At 30.4% G+C, this 19,489-nt stretch overlaps 1 long non-coding RNA gene and 1 pseudogene across 9 annotated transcripts; one reads left to right on the forward strand and one right to left on the reverse strand.

Moving 5' to 3' along the window:
- Positions 1–6,524: 6,524 nt before the first annotated feature.
- Positions 6,525–8,354, forward strand: LOC149886465 (uncharacterized). Of its 9 annotated transcripts, none has more exons than XR_016454028.1 (5): positions 6,525–7,296; positions 7,431–7,495; positions 7,728–7,786; positions 7,944–8,012; positions 8,103–8,354. It is a non-coding gene; the product is annotated as an uncharacterized LOC149886465 (long non-coding RNA). The 9 variants fall into 9 exon arrangements; XR_016454029.1 differs by having other exon boundaries at positions 7,434–7,495; XR_016454027.1 differs by having other exon boundaries at positions 6,525–7,495; positions 7,728–7,838.
- A 2,476-nt stretch (positions 8,355–10,830) lies between these two features.
- Positions 10,831–18,101, reverse strand: LOC149886466 (uncharacterized; annotated as a pseudogene).
- Between the last annotated feature and the right edge of the window lie 1,388 nt (positions 18,102–19,489).

Raw genomic sequence — 19,489 nt, forward strand, 5'->3', positions numbered from 1 at the left:
TGAATTAATTTGAATGAAATTATTAGTTGTGGTCATATATGGTGAAGATAATGATATACTTCTCTCCTTGAAAATTTATTAGTCCGAATATGGCCCGAGAAGGCTATAACCCCAGCTTGATGTTTCGGAGAAACCCAATCGAGGGAGTAACAGCTATACGTATCTCTGATATCTCATATTCAAAAACTGAAATGAAACTATTTAGTCCGAAAATAAAAAATTATTTTAAAAAATTTCATTCTTTAACGCATACTGTTTGAATGATAGCTTCATATATTTTGCATTTTTATAGTATAAATAATTCGTTTTATCGAATCATGAAATTTTAGCTTTCATTAGAAATTTTTAGATAGAAGTTTTTAATTAGAAATTTTACCTTTGAATAGAAATATGGCTTACGAAGTTTTTTGCCTAAAATTTTCTTATCTTTTTTTAATTCTCATTTTGAGCATATTGAATAAATAACAACTTCTTATTTTGGTATTTTTATGTCATAAGTATTTTTCATCAAATTGAACTTTATTTATATCCACTTTCAAATCGAAATTTTTTTCAAATCAAACTTTAATTTTATCAACCATAAGTTTTTTTCTTCTTGAAGTGGTAAGTAGAGTTTTCAAAGTTGTGTTTCTATCGTGGTAAGTAGAGTTTTCAGAATTGTGTTTTTATCAAATTTCTGGGAAACTGGTGTTGTTCATTAAGTTTGCGCATCAAGTGATAGCAAAACTCATTAGTTTGAAAATACCAAATACAATAAAATCATATGTAGACTGCAGGAAGACTGTAAGTATGCTTTGTATGAAAAAGTGTGTTTGCAGTCTTGCACCATTTCTGATTAAAAGAGTCTAAGAGCAGTATTCGTGTCAAATTATAATGCAAGAGTGCCTGAAGGCATTTGTGGCAATTGCAGAATTAATCTTCAAAGAAGACACAACGGAAGGAAGTTTCAGTCTACCAAACTTTTTTCAATTTTCCAAAATAGTCATACAAGGGTTTTGATATGTCATTGCCCGATCTACGAAATTGTCCATACAAAGCTGAATGACTAACACCCCGTGGAAAATTTGAACACTTCTCAACCTGCAGTAATTGGAAGAGGATTGACACACAATAGCACTTGATTCAGAGAAAAGATGCTCCAGCCTGTTTCAGCAGACCATACAGTTGGTGAACAAATTGAATCATAAATTATCACTTCTAAAATTGCTTCACCACATGGCACAACAAAAGTCGCAAAGACTTATGGTGGAAGACCTCTTCCTCTAACACAAGGTAAAGTTTTAAGCTGACATTTTATGAGCTAATATCACTCAGCAATATTTCATGAAACGTATTTGAGAAAAATAGAATTTTTTTTTTTGCTTCAAAACAAATTATTTGTTTTAAGAAATAAAAGAAGTAATACTAGGTCTGGGTGTAACAAGTCCCTATCAGTTGAAGAAAATATTCAATAATGTTTATTTATCTGAATTTGTTAAAAATTAGGAACAGTTAATTGAAGTCTTCATATTTCGTATGTTTTGATTATCTGCATTTGTTAAACATAAGTGAATGTTTTTTAAGGTGGTAACCCTAGAAATAATTTATTTTTTGAGTTTAAGCTATTTATTGATATTTTTTAGTAAAACTTGATTCTATTTCAAAAAATTAAAAAAAAAAAATCATTCAAAAATTTTTTTGCCTTGATTATCTAAAAATAAATTAGTTAAACTTCAAACAATGGGGTGTATTTGAAAACATAACATCTCACTATATAATAACTCTACAGCTTTGAAATTTTGTAGAAATGTTTATTATATATAATATTTTCATTTGTCATAGGATTTTTTGATTTGCCTCGATAACTCCAAAGTTATACAAAATATTTCAGAGTTTATTTATTTTGTCACTCAAATTAGTATGAAATTTCATATAAATCTGAAATTTGCCCTTTATATTACAAAATCCTATGAGTAATGATTTATCAATGTCTTATAAAAATGTCCTAAAAATTTCAGTTCATAAATCCATACCATTTTTAAAAAACCATGTTTTGAAATGTGGAATGTCTCAAAAATTATTAAATCTGGGAAATGAGACTTTTAATAAAGTATTTCAAAAATAATGCTTAAAAACCACCAGGTATATATGAAGTTTGTTTTTCATTTGAAACCTCAACATCCACTGTACCTTTTTTAATTTTTCTTAGTTTTTTACGCTGTTTTAACACAATATTAGAAGATTTGTGCTTCATGTGTTTAACACGTTTATTATCAGCCTCCATTAGTTTCTTGGAAGTTATTTGTCCTTTAATTCCAAAACTTTCCAAAACAGATTTTACTCCTTCCCCACCATCATTGAAATGAAGAACTGCAGAATTAATTGCCAATTCAAACGTTCTTCTGGATAAGAATACATTTTTAGGACAGCGAGTCCATATAATTGCGTTAAATGCTTCATTTGCATTTTGCGTTTGTCCATGGAGGCATTTGGTTAGCAATTTATCATCAGGTAAGTCTTGAAAAATTGGTTTCATCTTTAAATAGATCCATATTGGTAAATTAATTTTATCTTTATGAAACTTAGTACCATTTAGTTGATCAAGTTGCCACTTACACCAAGAATTTTTATCTCTGGGACACATAGCATGGCGACATGCAGGATCTTTAAGTGCGGTGCAATGGTAGAGAATGGCTCCAATAGCTTTCTTCATCGCGTATACATTATCAGAGTTTCTCCGAATAGCAAGACCATAGTAGTTTTGCATGGAATTAATAATAGTATCAGTAAGTTTCCCTTTACCATGTATTGGAGTTTTTGTCCCTTTAAAGTTTTTCACTAAATTTCGAATTCTAGTACCAAGTCGCTTTTGTACATGGCCAATACACTCTAATTTCTCAATGTTAATTCCATTCTCTTTGTAAGGATTAGATTCAACAACTTCTTTAAAAGAAGAAGTATCTCCATCTCCTAAATATTGGGAATAAATTATATTGTTTTTCTGAATGGAACGTGCAAACATTTGAATAGCACCGGCAGCTTCCATGGCACCAGAGGATTTAGTATGGTTTATATGACAATCATGATTTACTTTCCATCTATCATGTTCAGGTGTACCTTCCTTGGATCTCCACATTGTACAACCTTTACAGTGTTTTGAGAAAGCCTGATAATCTAAAACTTTATCACCAACAACAGCTGTAACTACACCATTCAATGATGCATGACCTCTCTTCTGCCAAGAACCATCTATTGTAACGCGTTTGCAGACTGGCTGACTACTCGCTTGAGAAAATTCTCTGGCAGCTTTTTTCATTGATACTCCAGCTAATTTAGCATATGCAGTTGAAATACAGTTGTCATTCAAGTTGTCAAAAGCTGATTCACCAATACCATACATATTAAAACAGTTAGTAAACATTTTCAATGCAGTCTTCCCTCGACCAACCTCACGGAAACTAATGACTGCTCGAACATTTGACTCATACAATTTGTGACCACGTTTAGTTTTTCGATTAGAATCGTGGCACTCTTTACTAGTGAAACAAGAGTTAATCCAACCACAGCTCATACATTTCAATTCTAATAAATGAGCAAATCCCATTCTTCTTTTCAGGTTATCAATAAATTCTATTGGTTGTTTGTTATCACATATAGGACAGTACAGAATTGGTAAAATTAACTTTTTCATTTGCTCAATATCCATAAACATAAAATATTTACTATCATCATTATTACTAGATTTAGTAACAAAACCTGCAGTTTTAAGTTTCCTGGAGCTTGCACATTCAGTTTCTAAATCTGCTTTAGTTTTGCTGTTGTTAAAGTTTTTTTCTTTGGTGTTAACCATGTGGCGATTCTTTGGTGGTTTTTTTTTTTTTTTTCTTTGCAAATTTTGTTTTGTTGAAATCATTTTTAATAACTAAAATCTAAAAAATTAAAAAATTTAGATAAATAGACTTCAAAACAAAAAAGAAATTAGCATTCGATAAGCAATTCATGTCACCAGACACACTTCATGCCTATCCTTTTAACTTCAAAAAGTGTTTTAGGTTTAAAAGTATAGCTAATAGTCACTATATAGCTTTAAAGTATAGCCATAAAAATGTTTAAAAAATAGTTTTCTGCTGCATTTTTAAGGGCATTTACATGTTGCTAGGGCGTTGCTAGGGAAAGTAACAACAACCAATTCACAATTATATCAATTTGTTGACAATCATATTAATAAAACTTATTCATGTTATACATTTTTGAAAAGGTAATAAATTTCTTAATTAAATATAATAGAAATAATTTTTTTGAAAATTTTATCAAAAATCAACATTTATTCCTAGGGTTACCACCTTAAGTTATATTTTGACAGTAACTTATCAATGGTATTCTTTCAAACTCTTAGTTTTAAAAATACAACTAATATTGTAAATATGTTCACTATTCATTACAAAAATACTTCAATGTAATTCTAGGTCCTTCTTGCTCAAAAAACCTTTTTGGAAGTAAGCCAAATTTGACAGCAGAGGATTTAGTGAAAGTTCAGTCAAACACATGGTTGTCTAATACAGGCGTTAAAAAACTTACCATCACTCTGAATCAAGTTACAAAATCACCAATTGTTGAACCAAATTATAGATCAATGTTTATGTAACTTGGGTATCAACTTACCTATTACTTTATCAGAGTGCAATAGATGTTTCCGTGGATCAAACTAAAACAAGAAAACAAACTGTTGTACACAGCAAGAATGTTAAAGAGATTCAAAATGCGATCTTCACACGGAGACAAATATACTCAGAACTTCTTGTGAAGCAGGGGATGGATGGGGGTAGTGTCTTTTTCAAAATCAGTTTGAGCAATTAAGTGCTCTATAGAAATAGAACTTTTCCATGCCCACCTAGCAAAAAGACCTTAACTTGCCAAACTGCAGCTGACAGCAGTGTTAAACGACAACTTCTTGCCACAGTTGCTGACTTTGTATCAAAAAATCATCATAATGCCAAGAAACATTTGATGCTGATCTGTCCTGAAAATACACCATTTGTTGTGTCATGTGACTTGAAATTGGCAAGCATTTTCTGTTGTTTGTCGTCACTTGCAAGTCGTTACCGATGCACATGGTGTGACACTGACTCGTGAAATTTTGAAAATTTTTGGAATCTTCGAACTGTGATTCCAACCTTCCACCTTGTGTTATCAAAAGACTACCTCGCAATGTTGAATTAAGATTATCTTCAACTTCATCAAACGAACTTATCTTTAAAAATGCTACCTCACCTTACGAAGAGGCTTTAAATAAAGCAGGTTATAAATTTAAACTTAATTATCAACATCAAGTTGCCACCGCTAAAAATACAAAACTCAAGCGAAATATTATATGGTTAAACCCTCCATTTAGTCAAAATGTGGAAACAAAAATAGAAAACCGTTTACTTGCATTGGTTGACTTTCACTTTCCGGTAAACCATAAATTGCACAAAATTTTTAATAGAAATTCGACCAAGGTAAGTTATAGCTGTATGCGAAACGTAAAATCCATCATTGATTCGCATAATCACATGATTTTGCAAAACTAAATATTTATACCAAAAAACAGCTGCAACTGTATCAACAAAATCGCTTGTCCTTTAAACAATCAATGTTTTTTAAGCAATATCGTTTATAAAGCTATCGTGAGTTTCGAAAATCTTGAACTCAAAGAAAAAGTTTGTTTTGGCATTACCCAGCTAGCACACATACGTTGGGCCGACGTCGGGCCAACGTCGGAAGCGTTGGCCAATTTTATTAATTTCGCGCTGACGTTGGACCAGCGTCGGGCCAACGTCGAAATACGACCATTTTAAAATGCGTACAGTGTGTACCGGGTTTAGCGTTAAAAAAGTTTTCCTCCATTTTTAAAACTGTTGTGGCGCAACTTTTTATTAGAGTATTTTATTGCTTTCAATTTCATGATTTTATAATAATTTCGTAGAAATTGAGTATTGAGTAATTTCGAATTTAATATCAAATCATTAAAAAAATAAATACAAACATGCTAATTTTTATATCTATTAAGATGCAGTTTTTAATTTTTCTTTAAAACAAGAGTTTATTTAACTAAATTATAATGTTTGTAATGTCATTATGTATAATTATAATGTTTATAATGTTTATAATATCATTATATATAAATTATAATGTTTATAATGTTTTTAGTTTATAATGACATTACAAACTAAAGTTAAATAAACTCTTGTTTTACTCTTGTATGTACTACATACACATAAATTAATCATATATACAATTAATTTGCATGATATCATGCATTAATTTTAAAAATCTTGTAGTTTGTATCAATAACATTATGTTATAATGTTATTGATACAAACTGTAGGATTTTTAAAACTGATGTATGATACAATCAACTGCAATGTAGTTAATTGTATCATCCCTCAGTTTTATCTAGTTAACTTATCTAGTTAAACAATATCTAGTTAATAATGTATGTACCCCATACAGTACTAATGCATGTAGTATACACATTATAAATAATAGTGTATGAAGTAATAAACATAATGTATGTAGTACATACAAAGCATAATACTGCCTATACTATTTAGACAACTCATACAGTCATACAGTCTGTATCATAAAATATGATACAGTCAGTATCATATAGTATGATACATACAATTAAAGAGTTATTTATTACTAAAGACTTAAGTAGTTAATAACTATGCAGTCTAAATAGTTATTAACCACTTAAGTCTTTAGTAATTCATTACTTGGTACTACTTAATAAGTATTACCAATTAAGTGTTGCAATTTATTATATGCATTTATTATATGCATTGGTATTCTACAAAATGAATGCAATGCCAACAAATGTACTGATTAGTATTTTTTAAATCACGTTTTTTTGCCATGTTTATCCAGGTAGATTGAAAAAATTACTTTATTATGTTTTATATGCATTTTATTTGTATAAACTAAATGTTTTTTGCATGTTTGTCATTAACTATTTTTTTACTTCAAATATAGATTTTTATTTTGATATAGATTACTTATTGAATATAAAAATATTTAAATTATATTACTGTTATCTACAAACACAAAAATATATAACCTATTACATATAGTTTTAACAGTAGTTATGTCTAAAGCTCATCAAATGAAAGATGCAAGTTCAAATGTTTATATAAAGTTGTGTAATGAGGAGCATTCAAATGTTAAAGTTGCTCTCAAGCGAAATCAATATGCAAGATTTGCAAGAATGCTAAGCAGTAAGAAAGAACATTATTATGTTTGAATATGTGTATAATTTGTACAAATATTTTAGTATAGGTATAATTATTGTTACAACAAATTTTGATTTTTCTCTGTGTTACAAAGTTAAAGGTGCTTCTTTGATCAGCATTAATGTTAAATATTTATTTATTAGTAAATCCATGTGTTTAACAAAGATAACATATTTTTAGTAGATGGTTTTGTTTTACAAAGATGTTAGTAAATGCATGTGTTTTACGAAGATAAGATATTGCTAGTAAATATACGTCTACCTCATTCCTGTATTATAATTCTTATCTGCATTATAATTGTATGTTGTTAAAATGTCCTAAAGTTATAATATATTATATAACTTCTTGTTTCTGTATAGTTTTTGTATTGTATGTTGTACAATACATTTGTATATTATTTATTGTTTCATTATTATTTTTTGACATTTATAATTATTTACTGAATGAAGCTTTTGTTTAAATTGTTCTTTTTTTCAGTTATGTTCAAAGGGGCGTGTATTTTTTAATTCATTTGGCAGCTGTTAAAGAGGGAGAAGGTAACAATTATTTGGGAGTGTATTAATTATATATATTTGTGGCATTTTAATGGTAATTGGAATTCTTTTAGTAATTTTATAGTAGAGTTTTGAAGCTTGTTGTCTCTAATTATTGCAGTGAAATACTGATACTATTATTTGAAAATTTTCTGTATAGACCATGACTTGAAAAAATGAATGCAATATCAACAAATGAACCTATTATTTTTTCACCATTTTTGTGCAGGTAATACATAAAAAAAATTATTATGTTTTGATTTATGTGCATTTTACACTCACACAAATATATATAACATAATACTTATAATTTTAACAGTAGTTATGGCAATGCCTAAAGCTCATCAAATGAAAGATACAAAATCAAAGATTATTAAATTAAAGATTATCAAAGGCTATCAAATTGTATAACGAGGAGCATTCGAACGTTGTAGTTGCTCTCAAGCGAAGTAAAGATGCAAGATTCGTTAGGATGCCAAGCAGTTAGAAAGAACATTATTATGTTTAGATATGTGTATAATTTATACGATTATTTTAACTTAATTATAATGATTATTATAACAAATTTTGATTTTCTCTGCGTAATTATTAAATTAAAGTTGGTCATTAATCAGCATAAATGTTTACTTTTGTTTCTTAGCGCCAAGTTTTATTTTAACTTATTTGGACATTTTAACAAACATTAGAAGAAATAGTTGCGCTTTATTTAAATTAATAGTTGCACTTTATTTAAAGAAATAGCTGCGTTTTCTCTAAAGAAATAGTTCCACCTTAGTTAAAGAAATAGATTACTAATTAAAGAATTAGTTTTAACTTGTTTGCAAAAACTATTGATTCAAAAGGTGTGCACATCTTTTGAATCAAAAGCAATGATTTTGCAAACAAATTAAAACTATTAATAGTAATATTTAACGTAATATTTTAGTAATTATTATTATTAAAATATTACGTTGGGCCAACGTCAGAATGCGACGCTCGCCCAACGTCGAAATCCGACGTTGGGCCAACGTTGGCCCAACGGTTGGTTTCGACGTCGCGCCGACTACCAAATCGACGTTAAGCCAACGTCGGTTACCGACCATCGGCCAACCAATTTTTCGACGTCGGCCCGACGTTGGCCCAACGTATGTGTGCTAGCTGGGTAGCGAGACACCATTTGAGCTAAGATATGCGAAACATTTAAAATCTTTTAATACGGTCAGTTATAAGAATGATACCAAGCTTTCAAAGGAAATTTGGAAATTGCTATTACACCTATAAAAAAGTGGAGAATTGTAAAGCGCTGCAAACCTTACAACCCTGAAACAAAAACCTGTAACCTTTGCCTTCACGAGAAGTTTAAAATTTTATCGCATAAAGAAAACAACCTGCTCAACAAAAGAAGCAAAATAGTATCTAAATGTCGACATACGAACAAGTTCCTTCAGTCCACTTTTAATACTGAAGACTTAATGATTGAGTCTTTTTGCTCATTACGTTAGAATTCGTTCAAACGTAAATTTGATTCGTTTTTTAAACGGTTTTTTACTTTTTTAAATTGTAATTAACAGCTGATGATTGCCGTAAGGTACGAAACTTTAAGTACTATTAAAATGTTGTTTTTCTCCATTTAAATATATATATACATATGTGATTAGTATAAGACTTATTCACTCAATAGTGTTCAATAGCCCGCTGGCAAGAGCAATTTCATTGAAAATACAGCGAAGGATGATAACTTGGTTGGTAATTATAGTTTCATACCGGCGTACTGGCAATCATCAGCCTTAATACTTAATGAAGAAAACTTTACAAGGGAAAATATAAAATAATTAACGAAAAAACCGTTAAAAATGCTATTAAAAAGTAATTGTTCTTATTAATGGCTTCAAATTAGTCTTTATTGTTAAATGGTGCAAGCATGTATTTATCTATGCTTACACTTGTGCCTACACTTACTCATCAGGGCCCAATCCTATAAAGCTGAAAAATGCGTATTTTACGTATAAAAATAGGATTTTTCTTACGCACAATAGTTTTTTGTAAATTGCACTGTTTCTTTGCGTAAATAAAGCATTTTCAGCTTCTTAGGATTTAACCCAGCTGTTATTTTTTGTATAGTAAATTTGCGCCCCTATAAATGAAAGTTTTATTTTTTTCATTCAAGCATCTTTGCAGGGTGCATCTTTTTGTAGTTGGTTGGTAAGGTTGGCATTTTCTGATGATACTTCATTTAACTAACGGTTTTTAATTTTTTTTCTTTTATGCTCCGTACTTCCTTAGATTAGTTCGATGTCGTTTTTGTACCTTACAGTATTAAGCGATTTTATGTGATTTTTTTATCGAATTTTAAAATGTGGCTCACTCATGCCCATATTTACTTTCTCTAAATAGTTCGGAAGGTTAGAAGAAAAAACAGCTTTTTAAAGTGTGTTTTCAGCAGGCAAAGTTGATTTAGGGGGCAATATAACCTGCTGATACATTTGCAGGATTTCTTATTCGATCTGCAAATTCGTCGATGATTTTGTGCTTATACCAGTTTATAAAAGATTTCAAATTCAGCATGCAGCTGTAACAAACTTTTAAAGTGTTTCTGTTGAATATCTTGTTCAAATTATTCTTTGTTGGAAAATGCTTGTTTACTAAATCAAAAAAGATTTAACTTTTGTGATGACATTTTTGCTAAATGGTGAGTTGAACCATATAAAATTACACTTGGATTATTAATGTTACATTTTAAATTATAAAACTTTAATCTGCTTTATTTAACGCTACTTCATAACACGGAACCTCTTTGATAAATGTTTTCTAATTGGATTACATCCTTAACAATATGAGTTCTTATGAAATGGATATTTGTTTAAAAACTATTGGAAGGTGTTTTGATTTTAAATTCAAATTAATTCAGAATGGTTTGAGTTCAAAGTGGTATCCAAGAAGTAAACAATTTTTTAGCTGAATTTAATGGTAAAACTTAGTAATGAATCAAATAAATTTTAGTTGTTTAATGGTGAAAACCAGACTCGCGGCATTTTTTTATGCAACATAATGTGAGGCGGGTGTTTTTTCTATAATTTCTGTTGTTTATATTTGTGTATAAGGGGTTTTCTTTTAAGAATGGGATGAGGTTTAGTGGTTTGTATTTTAGGAGGATAGGGGTATGGGTGATTGGATGCGTCTTGGTTCTCTGTAATGGTAGCACTCTGACTTGTGCTATAATGCGTACTTACTTTTCTTGGCGCGTGATATATTTCTTCCCTATTTTCTTTATGATTAACAAATCTTTTCTGTTATTAACAAATAATATATTCTCCACTTTAAACTATATAAAAAAAACTGTTTCTTACTAATTCTTCTGTTCCTTCTTTTATCGTTTATCATGTAACCAACTATAAATTTCCCTACCCTAAATGTCCACCCGTATATCCCTTATGTCTATAATTTGTCTTCCCTTATTTAAACAATTTTCGTAACTTTCTCAAAGCCTTCTCGTAACCTATCTCTTAGGTTCTTTCTCCTCTTCTCTCCACTTCTTCCCTTTCGCTGCTCCTCCAACTCCCCTTTTTCTCTTTTCGGGTTTCTCGTTTTTATATTTGTTGCTTTGTTTTTGGGCGTTGGCGTCTTTTCATTTTCGTTAGATAGCGTGTAAAATATTAATGGTTGATTTTGGGTGTTTTGATTGTTATGAACAGCACCTTGGTTAATTAGGTTTAGCTTCCTCACAGTAATGTCTTCACTAATTTTTTTTTTTTTTATTAAAATAACTTTTTTAATCAATATTCAAAATAATTCAAAAAGTACTTAAAAAGTTCATAATTAAACACAGTTATAGGAACTAACAGTCTTGATAATAATCCTGAACCAAAGACCTTTACCAAAGTGAAATTACCACACCTAAATTGGAACAAAAAATGAATTCATCAAAAGAAGGAAATTAAATACGGCTATTTTCATAGCAACAAACCTTATAAAGGCATTATTTGTACTAAGGTCGTTAAAGAAGTTCATAGCACTTCATCACAATACAATGAGACTGGAAATAATTAAGTATTTATATCATTTTTAACTGTGTATAATTATGAACATTTTAAGTACTTTTTGAATTATTTTGAATGTTGATTAAAAAAGTTATTTAAGCTTTATTATATACGTTTAAAAGAAAAAATTAGTTAACAGATCAAAACCGCAAGAATATAGTTGAAACGGCCAATGGAAACAATGTGACGTTGTTACAGGGGATGAGTCGTGGTTTTATTTGAGACTAGTTGGACACAAGTCGTCTAACGCTAGTTGGGTCGGTGAAGGCCCAAGAACTATAGTAAAATGAGACAGGTTTCAGCCGAAAAACATGTTCTACATCTTCTTCAAAACAACAGGTATTGTTCATTTGGGTTATGTTGAAAAGGGAGACACCATTACTAGTGATTATTATATAAAAAATTGTTTAAAATTATTATTTGTAGGTCTTCGCTTATTTATTTGCGAAATAAATAAGCGAAGACCTACAACAGGCACTTAAATTTCAAATTTCTCCATGATAACGCTCGACCCCATGTGACTCAAATCGTCACAAGTTGTCTAAACCAAGCTGGAGTTACAATAATTCGCCACCCACCATACTCACCAGACTTAGCTCCATCCGATTATTAACTATTCGACCTGATATAAAAAAATGTTGATGACGATACTGACGTCGAAAGTAAAAAAACTCGCATAACGAAGCTACTTCAAAGTATACCCAAAGAAGAGTATAAAAAAACGTTTGACAAATGGCTTGAAAAGATGCAATTTTGAATAGATAACAATGGACATTATTTCAAACATTTAAGGAAATCAAAATAAAAAAAACTCTTCTTTTTTTTTGTAGGGAAGTTCTACGAACTTTCATAACGACCTAAATATAAAATAGTTGTGTGTGTCTGTGTGTGTATATTAGGGAAGTCCAAAAAAATGAAGTTTGGAAATTATATTCTCCATAAGGCTTATCTTGTTTCATGTAATAGTAAAGAATTTCTGTAAAAATTTGAAGCGAATTGGTCAATATTTGGAGGTCAATAAAAATTTTGACTTTTCATGTATACGGTCTATAGGGTCAAAATAGTAAAAATTTCATTTGATATTTTTATATTTTAATATTTAAAATTTTAAATGAAAATTTGTTATAATACTGATTTCAAAAGAATGACATATAAGTAATGCCCCATCAAATGTCATCTACCGCGATCATGGCTGTCTTAGAGGAGGATGGGTAAATCTGGGGATGTTGCTGGAGAAAACGAAGCAGAGACTGTTTGGTTCTCTTCTTTGGTGAGGGTTTCATTACATTTCTGGATAAGAGCAATGCCTCGCTCTGCGCAGTCATTGACAACCTTCATCTAGTCGACTCGATCCTTTAAATTTTGGTAGCAAGCATCTGACTCCCATGCTTCTGGATCTTTCAACAGGGAACTCTTGGCCTCCTCCTTTCCAGTGATACTGAGTACTTTAATGAGACAAAATATTCTTTGGGTCACAAACTTTTCAAGATGATTGAAGTCTGCGCCACGCGTACTTTTTCTCCTCAAAGCTGACTGAGTCAACTCGTCCTATTCACCTTCAAAAGTTGATATTCACCATACAACTCCTTCAGTTTTCTTTCACCAAAACCAATCCTCTGAATCGGAATTCTTGCTTCGCTCCAAATCTTATTGATATCTTTAATTGTGCTATTAATACTGTCTTTCACAGTGAGGTGTTCTTCAAGGTAGTAAAAGAGGAGACAGCGGATGGCATCACCGTTCATAGCCAATTTTGCTGAAGAGAATTGATTGGTGGCCTTGCCGACAAGCCAAACTTCAGCAGAACTTCTTGTTGTAGCGGCTATTAAGTAATTACGTACCTGCCTGAGGATATAAAAAAATACTAAATAGTAATATTATCACACTGTTCATGAATGTTATGTTCAAATGTTCAATCTTCATTTTATTTTAAAAACAAAAATTCATTTAACGCCTCAACATATGACTGATAAATTGATAATATTACACTAATTCATTTAATAAACAATAGATTATTAATTAACTAATTAATTGTAATTATGTAATATGTGCATAAAGCAGATGATGCAAATTAATAACCTTTTAAGCTTTTCTTCGATATAGAAGAAAAGCTTAAAAGGTTTTTTTATTTATTCTGACTATATAGTCAGAATAAAAATTCAAAAATACTAAAGTACTATATATTTACTCAGAAAATGTTGTATTCAAAAAAACGGAGACGAGAAAAAGACTTCGAGAGACGCAAAAAGTGCCACAGGGTGAATGAAAAACCATTGCCAACTCAAAACAATGTGAGATACTAATACATATCTTCTAGTTTTAATCTCGGTTTTATCAATCGTGCTCACCCAAATAAAAAATATGATGAGATTTTTTTGGCATGAAATAATACCGCGGATGTGCTTCTGACCATGAAACATCTGAAACTTAATCAGCAATTAAATAATCATTTTTCTACATTTTGTTTCTAACACGACTAGCTTTCATTTTCTTTTTAATCAACTTAGCTTGTTTTTCTCAATATTTTAATTGATTATTATGAAATTTTAACTTGTTTGTGTTTCCAAAATTGTAAGGAAAAAAGTAAGCAATTTTTTTTTTTTTTTTTCTTAAATGTGGATTTTTTTGTTTTTTAAAATTTACTCATGTGAGTGTGTGTGCCTATACTGTTATCGTAACTATTGTTATTTTTTTGAAATAAAATCAGATCAAAGTCTATCAAACCATAAACTATAACCATAACTAATAATTTTAGTTAAGTTAATTCTTCTTCACATGTCTTATAACAACAAAGAAACTTTCATTGAATTAACTTATATATATTTGTTTGAATTGTTAAAATCACTAATAAAAAAAAATTTAATTCATAATAAGTCACTGTGTTAAATGTAATACACTTGTTTAATTGCCTGGTTAAGTTTTGTTACAGTTTTTAATTGTATGAACTACTTAACTAACTATTGTTAATTTAGATTCCAGTATAAATTTCAAGCAATTTTTGTAATAGCTGTTTGTGCTGTTGTAAACATTATTACATATGTACATATAATTATATCTACTTATGTAATAATGTTTACAACAGCACAAACAGCTACTATAAAAACTGCTTGAAATATATACTGGATACTAACAATAACTTGTTCTCTAACCAGAGCTTTAGAAATATCGTCATCTGCTTCGAGTCGATTGTTTAATAGCTGGAAGCCATGGAGGTCTTTTATAGGAATAATACCACGTCAAAGTTGTAACTCTTGGCTTATAGCGTTTCTTTGTTGCACCAAAGTATTTAAAATATTTCCATGAATATTCTGTGTGTCTTTAATTTCTTGTACAGTTTTGAGAATAGCTTCCAGATATGGTCTCAAATTGGAGCCTAAAAAACAGAACAGAGAATTTAAAAAATTTAGGTACTGCTGTTAACCCTGCTAATTCTGCTAGAGTTAAAAATTTTAAGAGAGCTGTAAGGTATTATCACTGACAAAAGTTTTAAACAAAATCAGTGTCATATACAGAACAACTAAATGTCAATGAATCAACGATGATGATAAGCTTGACACACAAATCAGCTATTTCAAGTAATACTTATTTCATTAAATACATTATAAAACATGTAGAAATACATCAAAATAAATAGATCATTGAGTACAGAATACAGCCTAGATACTTAAATAATAAAACTATGATTTTCAATGCATCTAATATCATTCTAACCTTGGCCCTTATCAGGAATGACTTCAACTACAGAAATAAGAGTCGTGTCATGAGCAGTTAATGTGCACTGACTGGTTGAGCTTGTAGTAGGCATACTGAAGATGGCAGGTGAAATGTGGGTAGCAGAAAGAGCAGTAGGAGAATTTGAAGATTGAATAGATGTAAAGAGGGGAGGATTATATTGAACAGGAGGCATGTAAATAGAAGAACTCATTCTTGGAGGTGGACTGGAAGGTTGCAGTAAATTTGACTTCTTGGAAGGACATTCTTCATTGTCAGTATCAGAGTCTGAATAAATTCACTTTGAGATTATTAAATGCCAAAAAGCGTAAAAAAATTTTATATAGAACTAAATCATTTGAAAAATAGGCTATCAAAGAAAATGTAGTATTTATTTATTTAATAAAATAAGTTAAATATTTTGAAAACTACGTAATGTACCCATGTTTATTTGTCTTTGGGGTTTGTTCACGAGCTTGAGCATCTGGGTCAGTTGTGCAATGTCTGATTGACTCAAAGCTTTTGTCACCTTTTCTTCAGCTCTTTCATAAGTTGCTGAAATATACAGTCAAAAATGATATTAACTAATTGTTTAAAATTTTTTTACAGTTTTGCATTTGTGTGAAACAAGGTAATTGAAATGTAAAATATGCCAACAATAATTTTATATTATACAGCTATTCACGAAAGTTTAAGCGGTTGCAGAATTTTCAAATCTAATCTTCGGTTTTTCTTGAATAAAAATCTAACGAAAATAGATATCAAAATAATTATTTTTCCAATTTGGTAAACAGGTTATTTGTTAATAGAATAAAAAAAAGTAGGTTTTGGCTCATTACCGTTTACTCAGAAATTTCATTAAAAGGTAGGTGATAAAAATTAAGAGGTATCACAAAAGTTTAAACGATTTTATTTAGGATCAACTATTTGCTAATTAATTGATAAATCCACTGCGAAATTTTTTTTCGCAGCAAATTTATCAATTAATTAGCAAATAATTGAGTAGTTTTTCAATCAAAAAATTCATCACAACATTATCAGGCAGCTTTTAACTCATTAAAAATCAACTTAAAATATTGTGAATTTCAAATTAATTGAAATTGCGTGCAAATGGGTCGAAAATCAGTTTCTAGTGACATCAAATGGCAAGTTATTGGTATGGCGCGGACAAATAATCACACAAACGTTCAAATAGGCAAAATACTTAACATTTATGAATATTGCGTTAGAAAAACCATCAAAACCTGGGAACTTACCAAGGACGTCTCCGACATGCCGCGTACTGGGAGACCATCCAAACTCAGCAACCGTGACAAAAATGGTATATTCAGAATGAGCGGAGAAAACCCCAGACTCAGCTACAAAAAGCTAGCACAAATCTTCAATGAGTCAAAAAATAATCCAAAAGTTAGCAGAGAGCTCGTGAGACGAGCATTGTCGGACAAAGGTATTGGAACGTACATAGCTGCTAAAAAACCTATTCTTTCAATCACGGATAAACGTAAACAACGAGTGTGTCCAAAGAAAGGCTGGAATGGTCTGTAGAACAGTGGGCAAAAGTTATTTGGAGTGATGAAGCTAACTTTCAAGTTGTAAACCGCAAGGGAAGAATCTATGTCAAAAGATTTGCAACTGAGAAATATTCAGACAGGTTTTTGCAACATCGTTGAAAAGGCGGTGGAGGTTCGGTTCGCATCTGGGGATGTTTTTCTCACAAAGGTATAAGCTTCTGTGAGCTGTATGAAGGCCGAATTAATCAATACACCTACAAGAACACATTGGAAACGTGTTTAGTTCCATCAATCAGACACTTGTATGGCAGAAGCAAGCAATTCATCTTTCAACAAGACGGGGCTTCAGCTCATACAGCACACTCAATCAAAGAATATTTTTTGAAAAAAAAGTTCAATGTGATGCCCTGGTGCCCTAGATCACCAGATCTCAACCCAATCGAAAATATTTGGTCTTGGATTGACAATCAACTGACATACCATGAACTTTTGAATGAGTACAGGCTGAAGGTACCTCGCGTGATGTGCATGAAATTAGTTGAATCAATGCATAAACGAGTTCATCTTTGCTATAAAAACAAAGGAAGACTCTTCAAATATTAATTTGGCTTTTTTTTTCATTTTTTGTTCGATTGTTGCAATTCGTTTAAACTTTTGTGCTTCTTATTTTTCCTATAAGATTTTTTGTAACAGCTTTTTTTTAACTAAATATTAAATTTTTTATAACATGTTCATATTCATTTTGAAGCTAATTACTTTTTCTATAATAAATAAAAAAAATTAAGTCGATATCATTTTACAGTTTTTCTTTATTAAACAAAAACCAAACATACTTGATAAAAATTCTGCAATCGTTTAAATTTTCGTGAATAACTGTACCTGCTCTTCTCAGAACTCTAACAGAAAATTTTGGCCAAGTTGCCACAGGTTCACACTGTTCACTAACAAGCTTCTTAAGTTTACTTCTGCTTTTTTTAGAAGGGAAGAAACACTCTTCTTCTTCTTCTGAAACAAACCATGACACTGGGATAGTACATACTGCTTATTCATAAACTCAACGATAGCAAACTTAAAGGACATGTTGCTGGAAATGCCAATTAGGAAGTTAGGAAATGCTATATTACTCTATTAAAAATAAATACTATATCTGATTCCATAGTTTGAAAAACAAATAACATATAAGCAATAATATTACATAAAAATACGTTTAACAAGACAATGATGGGGCAACAATATAACCGTTAAGTATTTTTTTAACTTTTATAAACAAAGTTCTACATGAACATGTTAGCAAGAAGATTAAAATAATATGAATTTACAATAAATGTAAATTAAAAATACAATACCTTTTAAAATAATTTATATAAAAAGGATTTAAATAAAATTACATCATTTAATTATTATTAGGGACGCCATAAAACATAATGAATTTTAAAAAAACTTGCAAGAACAAACAACAATGGTTAATTGTTTGTATGCATTTTTATCATAAGTTGCAATCCACTAAATTTACACTTGATGCAGCAAACGCATGAGAACAAAGTTATCACCATAAGGCATATTAACAAACTTTTTTCCAATATTTTCAGACTGTACAAACTTTAGAGCCGTGGATAAATGAGCAGCTAAAAATATAAGTGAGTAGAATCTAAAGGAAAATAAAAAAATGGTTTCAAATTAATAAATTCATTGTAAATAATAAATATATCATTTTTTGATGTTTGCAATATGTTTCTGACAGCTGATAGTTTCCCTAGAATTTTGAAGCAATTGTTTGCCAACTGTTGATGAAATAAAAATACCATCGGTTTTAAAATGTTTATATTGACGATAAGTTTCATGAGAGATGTTTGGCGGCACAGGACCAGTAAATTGTTCTTTGGACGGCACATTTTTTTGAATATTGCTATTATTTTCAGCTACCAAGAGGATGTGTTCTTTTTCGTAATAGCGTCGCATTACTTGAGCAATTAGATTCTGAGGCCTTCTCACCATTTTTTTTTTATTTGACTTAAAAAGTTTTCAAAAGGAAATAATTATATTTTATCCAGGGCTCCAAAATTTCTACAATCTTGTGGTAAATGAATGACTGAGTGATCATTATATTTAAGCTGCTTAGCACCATATATGGTGCCAAAATCTGTAACAAACATAAGCAACAATTTCTCTGCTAGTCACAATAATGCAAACTGTTAGCAAATTCAGGTCGCAGTAAACATAACATAGCAACAGAAAATGTAAGAAAGTTTTGATACTTATTAATGGGAAAAGGATCACAAAGAACAACTGCTCCCAAATATAACATAAACTGCCGAAACTCAGTTGCCTTCGATTGTTTGTATTCCAGAATTGATCGTGGTTGCCTGACAAATTCACAAGGCAAGTAGCTTCTCAACTTCATTAAGTTAACAGAAATATCATTCACTACCCTCGCTGGCAACCTGTAATGCAAATCACCTCCCAACCAA

Source organism: Hydra viridissima, unplaced genomic scaffold (genome assembly GCF_058129835.1).
Source record: "Hydra viridissima isolate aposymbiotic clone 2 unplaced genomic scaffold, HvirCarnegie_v1 scaffold_7, whole genome shotgun sequence".
Classification (NCBI taxonomy): domain Eukaryota; kingdom Metazoa; phylum Cnidaria; class Hydrozoa; order Anthoathecata; family Hydridae; genus Hydra; species Hydra viridissima.